Source organism: Castanea sativa, chromosome 2, assembly GCF_040712315.1.
Source record: "Castanea sativa cultivar Marrone di Chiusa Pesio chromosome 2, ASM4071231v1".
Classification (NCBI taxonomy): domain Eukaryota; kingdom Viridiplantae; phylum Streptophyta; class Magnoliopsida; order Fagales; family Fagaceae; genus Castanea; species Castanea sativa.
The window spans coordinates 24,727,446-24,740,649 of record NC_134014.1 but is presented as its reverse complement, the minus strand read 5'-3'; the positions used below and the strand labels follow the sequence as shown (position 1 = coordinate 24,740,649).

Sequence of the window (13,204 nt, the reverse complement as noted above, 5' to 3'; positions counted from 1 at the left end):
AACTTTCTACATGCGTACACAGGCCCGATCTTGTGCACCCATAGCGATTTCCAAAAAACTATACAAGGCAAGTTTCTACATTTATGTTGAGGTTTGGAACAATCCCACATCATCTCGGGATTGTTCTAAACCCCATTTTTCACACTATAAGTAGCCTTACATGATATATTTTTGAAACACACAGAAATCCTATGGGAAAACACTAAGATTCACTAGAGATAGTGAATCAAAAAGGGATTTTTTCCACAAAACACCCTCAAGTCAATTTTCTTTTGATTAGGGCCTTTTCTAGCCTTAATCTTTGAGTTTAATAATACTAATCACTTTCTTATTGGTTTGTGAATAAATTTGACTAAGGGAACAGTAAAAAATCAAGCTTGGAAAGCTTTTGTGTGAGGTATCTTGTCTAAAGTTTTCTTTTTTCCTTTCTTTCATTTTCTGCTTTTAAATATTTCTATTTGCTTTATTTTTTTTATGATATGTTTTAATATGCTTTTCTAGATTAGGTTTACATTTTTGTATGCTTAAATGCATGTTTGGGTGTTAGATTTAGTGTTTTAGGCTTGGTTGTGTTTATAAGGCTTTCTGGGCAAGAACCTCGTACTCATAATCTTGCTTGCGCACGCTTGCATGTGCAGCCGCTGCCCAGAAACCCTAATTTTTGTTTTTTTTTTTTTTTGCCTCTGCTTTCACATGTTTGTTTTGTTTAGCTTCTTTTCCATGTTTTTATGCTTCCAAAGTCTCTGTTTATGTTTGTTTGCTTGTTTGCTATCACATGTTAGAATTAGGGTTTATCTTGTGTTTGCTTTGTTTCAATGTCATGATCATGCATTCATATGCTTATCCGTAATGCCATAGGTGCTGAGTTGTTGCAAGGTAAGTAAAAAGTAAGTCATGCATTGGAAATGCTCATGCATCTAAGATATGGTCTTGCTTTGATGATAGAGATGAATATGCTTGTTTGATGTGTGATTTCATGTCTAAGAGTTTGGAATACATGTGATGATCTATGTTTGCTCACCATGCCTACTTTGCTGCCTTGTTTTGTTGCTGCATTGGTATGATATGATGGAGTTTGTGATGGAGCATGCTTAGATGTATGATTAGGGTTTGTAATTTGGTGAATGCCTTGATGCCTTGATTAGATGAATGCTAGGGTCTTTGATGAAGTGATATGGATGATTAGATGTATGGTAGGCTTTGTTTGTGAGCATGATAGATGCATGGTTAAGGATGTTTGATGCCATGTTAGTTGTTAGATGCATGATTAGTGTGTGTGTGTGTGTGTGAGTTAGACAACAATGTTGAGTATGCCTTTAATAGAGTTAAGACATAAGACACAATGATGGGAAGCCAACCTTAGGGTTGGGCAGTTTTGGGTGCCTAGCACCTTCCCAAGTCTGTATCTTAACTCCGAACTCATATCTTTGGTAATAAGATCAAAAGGTCCTTCCTCGAAAGGACACTATATATATGGTTCCTAGGCCATTGCAAAAACTAGGTGGCAACGCCATTCAAAACGACCCCTTGCATCCATAGTGGCGACTCCGTTGGGGATTATGAGTTTAATTCCTATGTGTCTTATGTCTTAACCGTAATAAAGGCTTATTCAATATTTGTTTGCACACACATTCACATGGTTCTTTTATCCCTTAACCTCGGTTAGTGATGAGTGGGAAGATGGAAGGCTCCATTCGGTCCCAAGTCTTTCAAAGTTCATCCCACCAACTCACAATGTGTGTCATTGCCTATGATGGACTTTAACTATGTTAACGGTTTGCCACCAATCCACAAAGGTTCACTTAGGCCCTTAGTTGGAATCATGGCCTACCTAGTTGTGAGTGACCTACATATCCATCCCTTTAGCCTTAGGGAGCTTACCCACACTAAGAGAGATCCTAGATCCTATCAAAAGAGGGTACCCTTTATATATCTCTTGTTTGTTTAGCCATATCTTGTGATCACCTAATTCTAAAAGACAAATAAAAGATGTAAAAGTGGAAGGATGACCCTAAAGTTATGGCATACCCTAAGAAAAATGGGATAAAAGAAAAGAAGTTCTCACATGTTAAAGGCTTATCCCTAAATCCAAAGGTATGTCTTAACTTGAAAGGTTAATAAGACCATAGCCTAATTGCTATGTAAGCTCAAATAAAAAAGCCCTCTTGAAAAAAGAGGATTTTGGGCCTAAGATAACAAATATTCTATGGACTTAGCATCCAAATCCTAAAAAGACAATATGAACTTCCCTAATCTTGGGCCTCTTTGTTATATGCCTAGGCCCAAAATGATGAGAACTTCATGGACCTTGAGAGGAAGGCTACAATATATTCTAGCTAATGGGCTACTTCAAAAAAAAAAGAAAAAAAGAAAAGAAAGATGAATAATAAAATGAAAAAGGAAGAGCCCAAAGGTGATGAATATATTGTAAGCCCATGTTTGAGACAAAGAGGTTGAAAATATCTAATTACATTCCAATGAAAGCCCATGAGGGTAAGGTGAGACCATTGTTGTAAATGGACCAAAGCCCAATGAAACAAGAGGCAAAGTCCATGAGACGAAAGGGAGCAATTTTGTAATTATGCCTTCATTAAAATGGACTTAAAGATTTTCTAAGGACACCTAAAAACAAAATGAACCTTTTAATTGGGACATGGACTTAATAAAAATGAGACTTCTTTTCAGGAACCATTGCACCACCAAAGTCAAGAAAACACATCCCTACTCCAATTTGGATTCGAGAAAAGCACAGAAGGCAGAAGAAGAATTCCAAGTAGGGGAATCTTCTCAAGTAACAATGGCCACTCCAAATCTCCAATTAGTGATGGAATTGCACAAAAGATATTCAAGACAATGGAAGAACAGAGCGATGCTCTCAAGAAAATAGGGAGTCGCCTCACTAAGCTAGAAGAGGCCAAGTTGAAGAAGCCAAACCCACAAGTAGAGGTTATCGATGAGGAATAAGGGGAAGATTGGGATGAAAGGGACAAAGCCGATTATGAAAGGAACAAAATAAACTCACGGTGGAAACCATAGCTATGCGAGAGAAGATGGAGAAAATGCAACTAGCCTTTCACAAGGCCCAAGGGATGGATGATTGTCTCTACAACATGAGGGGCATAAGCTCCAAGACTCCCATTGCACTACCTCCAAAGTTCAAGATTTTCGATGTGGAAAAGTTTGATGGAACTGAAGATCCAAAGTAACATGTTAGGAGGTATCTAAGCATTGATGAAATGAAGGGGTTGGATGAGAAGCAAACTTTGCATGCATTTTCTCTCTCACTCACAGGAGGTGCATCAAGATGGTACTATAGTTTGAATCTAGTAAGACTAAGGTGTGGAATGAGCTAGTATAGTTGTTTGTGGATCAATTCATCTTCAATACCATGATCGATGTGACTTTAAGAGACTTGGAGACAAGGAGTAGGGGAAACATTTTTTTAATACATGACAAGGTGGAAGGGAAAGGCATCTAGGATGGTTAATAGGCCAAATGAGAAAGATCAAATCAACATGATTATCAAGAATTTGCTTCCGACATATAATAGTAGGCTTTTGTCATTGCCTATTAGTTCTTTTGGAGAGTTGTATGATTGTGGAAATAGGATAGAGGATACCATCGATAATGGACAATTGGAGAAGAGTAAGAGCAAACCTCCAATCAAGAAGGCATATAAAGGAGGAGCAACTATCTCTCTCCCAATTTCGTGAATGTAAGTGCCATCATACCTCAACAAACCTTAGCTTACTCAAACTTCACAAAGAAGGCCCGCCAAGAATTTTCTAACCTAGGAATGACCCTTGCCCAAGAATATGAGAATTTATCTTCCAAAGGATTCATTAAGCTTCTAGATCCCACACCTATGCCTAATCTCATACCTCCTACTTGGAACCTCAATGAGTATTATCACTTCCATTAGAAATCCGGCCATAAAACTGACAATTGCTTCCACCTCAAACACGAGATACAAGACCTCATAGATAATGGAACTTTCCCAAATCCCAACATCATCACCAAGCCTAGCATTAGGAAAAACCCTTTGCCCGATTATCATAAAGCTCTTCCTCCATATCAGAATTGGGTGCAAATTGATGAGATTGAATGAGATTGTTCAAAGTTGATAGAGACCGTGGAAGTTAATACCGTAGAAGTCCAAGGAATATGGGTTGAAGAAGATGAGATTTTGAAGAATGCGATGGCTATGTGGGGAATACTCCCCAAATGAATGACCAAGCTAAAGAAAGGAGTCACAGAGGACATTGTGGCCAATATTACAAGGAGTGGAAAACACTACAAACCATCCTTTCTGGAGAAGGATCACCTTAGTAGGGACATAGGAGAAGGGTCCAAGCCCACAGAACCTAAAGGGAAAGAAGAGAAAGAGGAAGAAGATCGAGTTTTGACTCAACTGAAGAAGACTCAAGCTCATGTATCGGTATGGGACTTGCTTATGGCTTCTTATAAGCATCGTAGTGCTCTCTTGGATGCTTTGAATGGGAAAGAGGTGCCTATAGAAACTACACCACAAGAAGTGCTATTTCTCATGGGAGTTAAGGCCCCATCTCATCCTCTTCTTGCCTTTTCCAATGAAGAACTTCCTTCCAAAGGAGCCACTCACACTAGACCTCTACAAATCACCACCAAATGCATAAGTGCCAAGGTCCCTATTATGTTGATTAATAATGGATCCGCATTAAATGTATGTCCATTTAGGACCTCCCTTACCATTGGATTAGATGTGGAAACAATCATACCCTCTCCTTTGACTGTTGGGGCATATGAAAACACTTCTAGGAAAGTTATGGGTACTTTCAAGGCTCCTTGCAGGATTGGCCCAATAGAGACAATTGTGGAATTTCATGTCATGGACATCACTCCTAACTACAACATACTCTTAGGAAGGGCATGGCTTCATCCTATTGGGGCTATTCCCTCTTCTCTACACCAAAAGATGAAGATCCCATGGAAGGGAGGAATTGCACCTGTTTGTGGACTTAAGGAAGGTGGAAGTGAGCTCCAAATGAGTGGCTTTGAGTTTGTGAACATAGTTGATTATGGATCGTAGGATGAAAGGTATACTTCAGATTGGTCCTATATTATACCCATGAGGTGATTGCAATGATGAAGAACATGGGGTATATACCTGGTATGAGTCTTGAAAAAGAAGGAAGAGGGGTAGCTAAATTTCCCAATTTCAAGACTTAATTGACCAAGGAAGGTTTGGGATTCTTTGAAGGCTGTGATAGAACCAGGAAGAACCTTGGTACCATTAATAAAAATGATGATACACAGAAAATCAATAGGCTGAATGCTCCGGGTTTCAATGGGCTTGAGGTTGCTTGGAAGGCCTAAAAAGAAAGAAGCACAAGATCAAAGGTGACCGGGGTGAACCGGCCAAGAACCCTCCGATGCTTAAGTTAGTTTTCTCTCTTAAACTTAGGAATTCCAATTTTAAAAGTAGTGAAAACTTACCTTGATTTGATATCCTTTTATAGTGAGTTTTGGAGTGGTTACTTGTTTAGTAACTTCCCCAATGTGAGTGGAAGTTAGAAGGTTCAAACTTAACTTCTACATCTGCTATTGGAAGTTAAGAAATTAGTGAGAAGTTAGAGCAATGAATAAGGATTTTTCTCCCACTTCAGAATAGTAGAAAGTGGTTCGAATTATAAGTTTTTGGATAGAGATTTACTTTGAAAGTTTCTAAATGTTGGGCAGTCGTCCAGGTGACTTCATGCTGGATGACCTTCTTGCACTTGGATGACCTCCTACAGAGGCTCTCTTAGGTTAAATCTCTATTGCAATTATGAATATATCAGGTGGACAACCCTTTTGGCCCTGGACAATACGATGGACGAATTGGAGATGGTCCTATTTTTGGTTCATCGTCAGTTGCCCCCTTGTCCAAGGGTCATCCTAGCCACTATAGTAGAACTTTGATTCACTGTTTACTTTTGACATGTGTTGATGTTTCAATGGTCAATAGATGTGCCACGTGGCATCCTTGATTTGGTTGAATTTTGTCATTTCAGATTATGCCATGTGTCACGATCTTATTGACCAACCTGTCGCGTTGATTCGTTTTTCGAAAGACATGTCACGTGTCAATTTCTAGTTGGTTCGTGTCGCTTCATTGACCCACCCCTGGGGCCTATAAATATGTATATTCTCTCTCTTACCCTCTCATTTTTCTGATATTCTCCTTTCTGCTGTCCCGTCCAAGTGCCTCGTCTATTCGTCCTCGTCCCTTGTCTCTCATCAGGTACTTCCTTCCCTTCATTCTTAGGTTTTCATCTTTAGGAAATTCTTTATTCTTATAAATGTCTTCTCCTAGTGGTAGTATTAAGAGAGAGATAGATGAGTACCAGGACGAGTCAAATGGCAGTAGTGGTGATAGTAGTGGTAGCTTTGAGAGTAGTAGTAATAGTGGTTCCCAAGACGAGCATTATTTGTCTGGGGTCCCTGGAATTCCTTTAAAGGTCTTCCAGGAGGAGATGCAATGTAGGGCAAATTCGGGGGCTAAGGCTAGCTCATCCAGGAGGGACAAGTAGTCTAGTCCCCCTCTTCAAAACGAGGAGGAAAATGCTAATGTTATCTATAGCTGTGCTCTAGAAGTTGCATCCACCTTAGATGCAAACAGATTAACAACCCTTGTAGGTAGATACCAAATCCCTCTCGAGTTCAACCCTAGTCTACCTGAGAGTGGAGAGTGGTGTTGTTCTCCTTTTTTTGGTTTCGGTGTATATGCTTCTTACTTACTAGCAGGTCTTACATTTCTCCTTAATTCTTTTTGTACAGACCTCTTCCATAAGTTGGGTATTGGACCAAACCAACCTAACCCTAATGGTTGGAGGAAAATAGTGGCCATGCAAGTGTTATGGCATGAGGTGTTTGAGGGGAATCGTCCAATCACAGTGGACGAGTTCTTCTTTTGCTATAAACCCTCAGAAATCAAACAATCTGCTGGCTTATACCAGTTCTTGTCTAGGGGCCTCCAATTTAGCTTGATTAGGGGTCGTATTTCTTCGAATAGGTTGTGAAGGAGAGAATTATTTTTTTAATTTCTGGAAATTGGGCCGGGGACGCATATGATGTAAATAGTGCCCCCTTTCCTCCCTTTACTAGTGCCCTAGGTCACCTTTGTCCTGAGGGTACGTCTTTCATCAACTTTATTTTCGTCCATTTTATTTATTTGCTCACTCGTCTAATCATGTCTTTCTTTTATGCAGCTATCACCCATCCACATTTGGACAAGTTTTACTTAAGGCATATTGATAGAGCTCGTGCTCATCCAGAAAGGTCCTTCAATAGCCTGGTTACTTTATGTCGTCTTGCTGCTTGGGGGCTTGGTCCTGAGCCCACTGAAGAAAACCTTGCACACAAGGAGACAACCTATCGAAGTATGTGTCTTCCTTCACTCTTTTTTTTGCGTCTAACTTTTTACTTTTCCTTATTGCAAGGTTAGCCACCATGAAGGGAAATAACGGCAAGAATGTGGCTAGTGGCACCGAGGAGGAGGAAGGCGTCCAGATTCAAGACGAGCCAGCTCTATTGGCCATCCAAAAGTCTGCTATTCAGACTATTGCTGGGAAGAGGAAAAGCATTTTAAGCAAAATAAACCTTGGAAGTCTTCCAAGACGCCGAGGTCTTAAGAAGCACAAATCTGACAAAAACCCTCATTCCAAAGTTTCAAAGCCTCATGACACAACGGTAGACCTGGACGACCCGGCAACGAAGCTAGTGCCCCCTCAAGTCTCTCCTGCAATCGTCCAGCCTGAAACTTCTATCCCACATGCAGCCAAAGTTCCTTATAGGGTTCATCCTTCAATTCTAACCCAACGTCCTCCTAACTTGGTATTGGACAAAGATCATGCCTGGAAGACGTTCAAAGGGAATGCATGTTACGACATGTCAGTGAGAGACTTTCAATATTCTGACATCCACGATCTTTTCAAGGTATGTAGTTTTCTCATTATTTCTATTTTAATTTTCTATGAAATTTAAGAGAAAATTTCTAACTCTCCTTTATCCATCAATATTTCAGGCTATGGCAAAGTTCTATTCCGTGTCTTGCCAAGCTAGGGAGCTCAGTGACGAGGCTTAAGTCCTTAGGACAAAGAACAAGGAATTGAAGGATAAGCTACTTTTGAAGAAAGGGGAAGGGATCAGGCTGACTGAGGAGCTCACTCATCTTCAAGGAATAGAGAAGGAACTAAGGAACCAGGTGGAGGAGCTCAAGACGGACTCCATTGAGAAGGAGACTTTTATTAGTCACCTTGAAGGGAAATGTCAAAAGCTCACCTCATCCTTGGAGAATGTCAAGAAGGATGCCATTGCAAATTATATGAAGTCAGACGACTTCACCAGTCGTCTAGACCAACACTATGTTGCTACTATGAAGATTTTCGCTTTGATGCCAAGGAAGCCTATCCTGGGATGGACTTTGATTCCTTCAAAGTTCCTATTGTAGCAGAAAGTTCCTTGCTTCAGATGAGCTCTAAGGACGTTAACGTCGTGGACAATGCTTCAACTAAGCCTGCTAGAGATGATACTGAGCTCGCCAAGGACGACCCAAAGTCTGGGGAGAATGCCCTAATCGGTTTATCTCAACAATTTATATTTTTTTTTAGAAAAATTTATTTTCTTGTTTTATTAGGAGTGCCTGTTGTTTTGGGCTTTTATTTTAAAAATTATTTAAATACAACTTTCTCATCCAAGTTTATGGACATACAATAGATACAACAACCTTTATTGGCTTAAACAGTATAAGGGTTTTTGGACGATGGTCGTCTACCCTTTTTTAGACTTTTATGAATGAATATTTATTTCCATCTTCATTCTATTCACTGTTAAGCATACTATATTTTGTGCATGGACGAATTTTCTTTAGTTTACATCATCCCCATTATATCTAATGATTTTTTAAGGGTGGTTCGTCCACCTGTGAAGGCATTTAGTTCGTCCATGTTAGGACAACTTTTTCATGCTCAACATTTTACCATTCATATCACAATTATTAGATTTTACAAGTGTAACTCATCTATGAATGGAATTTCTATTGCTAGCTTTATTTGTCTATAGGTTTGACATATAGCTTGCATTAATCTTCGTCCATAGGTTGGATGGATCATTATTTGTCTTTGGGCAAGACGCTTCCAACATTTACTCATCCAAAGACTGGATTGTTTAGCTGGTTACATTTATCCATGGATTTCGAATATTCTTGCATGCACGCTTTGCCTCGTCCATTAGTTAGGTTCATTTTATTTTGCTTCCACCTTATTTAAGGAAAGCTTATAGATGTTACATCCCTGCGTCCAAAGATTTTACTCATCTTAGGCCTTTAGCCTTCTTGTGGATTAGCTTTAATGAGAACTTCAACAATATTGAAAATTCACACAACTTTATATACATTGGAAGTCCAAAAAATATTTGCATAGGATGGTACATGCTTGGAAGCTAGTGCCTTTAGGGAATTGAAAATACTTTATGTACAAACGGACTAAGCTCATGACTTCGTCCATAGATGGCGCACAAGCTGGAAGTTAGTACACTTTAGGGAATTGAAATACTAAAAACATGAAGTACTAGCAACAAACACAGGTAAACATAAGTAATGGAAAGTAACACATTACTTAAACTCGTCTAGGATGATACTCGTCCAGGATAATGCTAGTACAGGCTGATGCTTCCTTAATAATATCTTTTTAAATGCTCAACATTCCAGGGGTGTTCTAACTTTCATCCATCCAAGGCTTCCAAGTAGTATGATCCCTGCCTTTTTCAATTGATAACCCTATAAGGTCCCTCCCAATTAGGCCCCAGTTTTCTGTGGGCCGGTTATATGGTTGCCAAGAAGGCCCTTTTTAGGACGAGGCCCCCAATGTTGAAGCGCCTGGGTTTCACCATTGCATCATATTGTCTGGCCATGAGGTTTTTATACCTCCTTGTTCTTTTTTATGCATTCATCCTTACCTCATTTATCAAATCAAGGTCAAGACGAAGTTTTTCTTCATTTTCCTCATCCTCATATTTCATCACATTGTGGTTAGTCATGTGTACTTCTGCAAGTATAACCGCTTCACTTCCATAGGCTATTTTGAAAGGATTTTCCCCTGTGGGGGCCTTCAAAATCGTCCTGTGGGCCCATAGAACACCTGGTAGCTCGTTTGGCCATACTCCTTTTTCCCCTTCAAGCTAAGTCTTGATGGTCTTCAGCAAGGATCGGTTTGCAACTTCAGCTTGTCCATTTGCTTGTGGGTGGGAGGGTGAGGAATAATGATTCCTTATTCCAAGTTGCTTACAAAAATCTCTGAATGGTGTGTTATCAAATTGCTTTCCATTATTTGACACTAGTACCCTAGGAACCCCAAATCGACAGATGATGTTCTTCCAGATGAAGTTCTTAACGTTCTGCTGCGTAATCTTTGCTAAGGGTTCAGCTTCCACCCATTTAGTGAAGTAATCAATTTCTACTACTAAAAACTTCATATGTCTGGTCCCTATTGCAAAGGGACCCAAGATATCCAATCCCCAATGTGCAAAGGGCCACGGGGTCGTCATCGGGGTGATGTACTCTAAAGTTTGTCTAGGGATATTACTGAAGCGTTGACATTGATCGCACACCTTAACATGAGCCTTAGAATTTGCTTGAATGGTCGGCTAGTAATAACCTGTACAGACAATCTTATGGACGAGAGCTCTTGCTCCTTAGTGGTTTCTGCATGCCCCTTCAGGAACTTTTCTCAATACATAGTTTGATTCGTCTGGAGCTAAGCACCTTTGGTAAGGCTGAGATAAGCCTCTTTTGTCTAGTGCCTTGTCTATGAGGACATACTTAGCTACTCTGACCCTTAGTTTTCTGGCTTCGTCCCTATCTTCTAGAAGCCTTCCATCCCTAGGGTAAGCTACTATTGGGGTCATCTAGTTTTCTTCTTCTCCAATTTGTTGCACTTCTAGAAAATATATGCTTGGCATGTACTAGACTTTGTCATACTCATCCACTGACCCATCTGCTGACGCTGCCTTTGCTAAGGCATCTACTTCCATGTTTTCCTCTCTTGGAACTTGAAGGAAACTGGCTTCCTTAAATTTCTTGAGAAGCCGCTTCACCCTAATAAGATACTTTTTCATTCGTTCTTCCTTAACTTCACATGTTCCATTCACTTGACCCATGATCAATTAAGAGTCTCTTTGGACAACTATTGACTCTGCCCTTAAGGAATTGGCCAATTCTAGTCCTTTAAAGAGGGCTTTATATTCAACTTCATTGTTAGTCATCTGGTACTATAGACGAGCTGTATATTGTAACTTATCCCCTTCCAAAGATTTTAGTACAACTCCTATGCCTCCTGCATATTGTGTGGACGAACCATCAACATAGACGACCCACTTCTTTGCTTCATCCAACACGTCTCATTCACCCTGGTTTGGAGTGAATTCTGTAATGAAATCTGCCAATGCTTGAGCCTTTATTGCACTTCTTGGTTGATACCTGATATTAAACTCACTAAGTTCTATGGCCCATAAGATCAGTCGTCCTGCGGCTTCCAACTTGTTCATTGCTTTCTTGAGTGGATGATCTGTCAAGACATTGATGACGTGAGCTTGGAAGTAAGGCCTTAGCTTCCTAGAAGCTGTTACCAATGTTAAGGCCAGCTTCTCCATCATAGGATATCGTCCCTCTGCTCCTTTTAGCGCTCTGCTTGTATAATAAACAGGCTTCTGTATCTTCCCTTCTTTTATGATTAGCACTGAATTCACTGCATGTATGGATACTGATAAGTATAGATACAATTCCTTACCTGGTGTTGACGGGCTTAGCAGAGGAGTTGTTGTGAGGTAGGCCTTAAGGTCTTGGAAGGCCTTCTGACACTCGTCCGTCCATTCAAACGCCTTCTTGAGAACCCTGAAAAATGGCAAACATTTATCAGTAACTTTTGAGACAAACCTGTTCAGGGTGGCAACTTGTCCAATGAGAGACTGGACTTCCTTGATATTCCTTGGTGGCTCCATGTTTGGTATTGCTTGGATCTTATCAGAATTTGCTTTGATTCCCCTATGTGAAACCATAAACCCTAGGAGTTTCCCTAACGAAACTCCAAAGGCACACTTGTTTGGGTTTAGCTTCATGTTATACCGTCTAAGCGTGTCAAAGGTCTCTAGATGCTTCTTCTCGTCCAAGCTTTTCACCAACATGTCATCCACATATACTTCTACATTCCCTCCTATCTGTGGATGAAACATATGAATGACCATCCTCTGATAGGTTGCCCTTGCGTTCTTCAAATCGAAGGGCATCACTTCGTAGCTAAACAAGCCTTGACTGGTAATAAAGGATGTCTTCTCTTGATCTACCTCGTCTATCTTTATCTGGTTATAACCTGAGAAGGCATCCATGAAGCTTAGCAACTTATGACCCGCTGTTGAGTCTACCAGCTGGTCAATACATGGCAATGGATAGCTATCCTTAGGGCAAGCCTTGTTTAAATCGGTGAAGTCCACACACATCCTCTATTTGCCATTAGCCTTCTTGACCATCACCACATTAGCTAACCAATCCGGGTAATAGACTTCCCGAATAAACTTTGTTGTAGTTAACTTCTGGACCTCTTCCTTGATAGCATTATCTTGTTCAGGAGCGAAAACCCTCTTCTTTTGACAAACAAGCTTAGAGGAAGAATACACATTCAGACAATGGGTAATGATACTTGGGTCAATCCCTGGCATGTCTTCGTGATTTCACACGAAAACATCAATGCTCTTCCTTAAGAACTGGACGAGGTCTTGCTTTCGTCCAGAGGAATGTCTTCCAGTACTTCAATGGGCTTTGCAGTAACCCTTCTCTCTTCTATATTCATCGTTTATACATGTTCATCCATAGCCAACATGGCTAAGTAACATTCTCTAACTGCCAACTGGTCTCCTTGTACTTATCCTATTCCATAATCTGTTGGAAACTTGACAGATAGGTAATAGGTGGACGTCATTGCTTTCCAATTATTCAGAGTTGGTCGTCCAATGATGGCATTGTAGGAAGATGAGCAATCTACGATGAGGAAATCCACTTCTTTAGCTATCTGCTATGGATATGCCCCTACCACTATAGGTAGATTAATATTGCCCACTAGTGTGTTCACTAGACAAAGTTAATTTCTTCCAAGCCTCATCTGCTGGAAGGTAGGATAATATAGGATATCTGCTA

At 40.2% G+C, this 13,204-nt stretch overlaps 1 pseudogene; it reads left to right on the top strand.

Annotated features, from left to right (window-relative positions):
• LOC142625104 (polygalacturonase-like) overlaps positions 1 to 13,204 on the top strand; it is a 48,647-nt pseudogene that overhangs the window by 10,786 nt on the left and 24,657 nt on the right.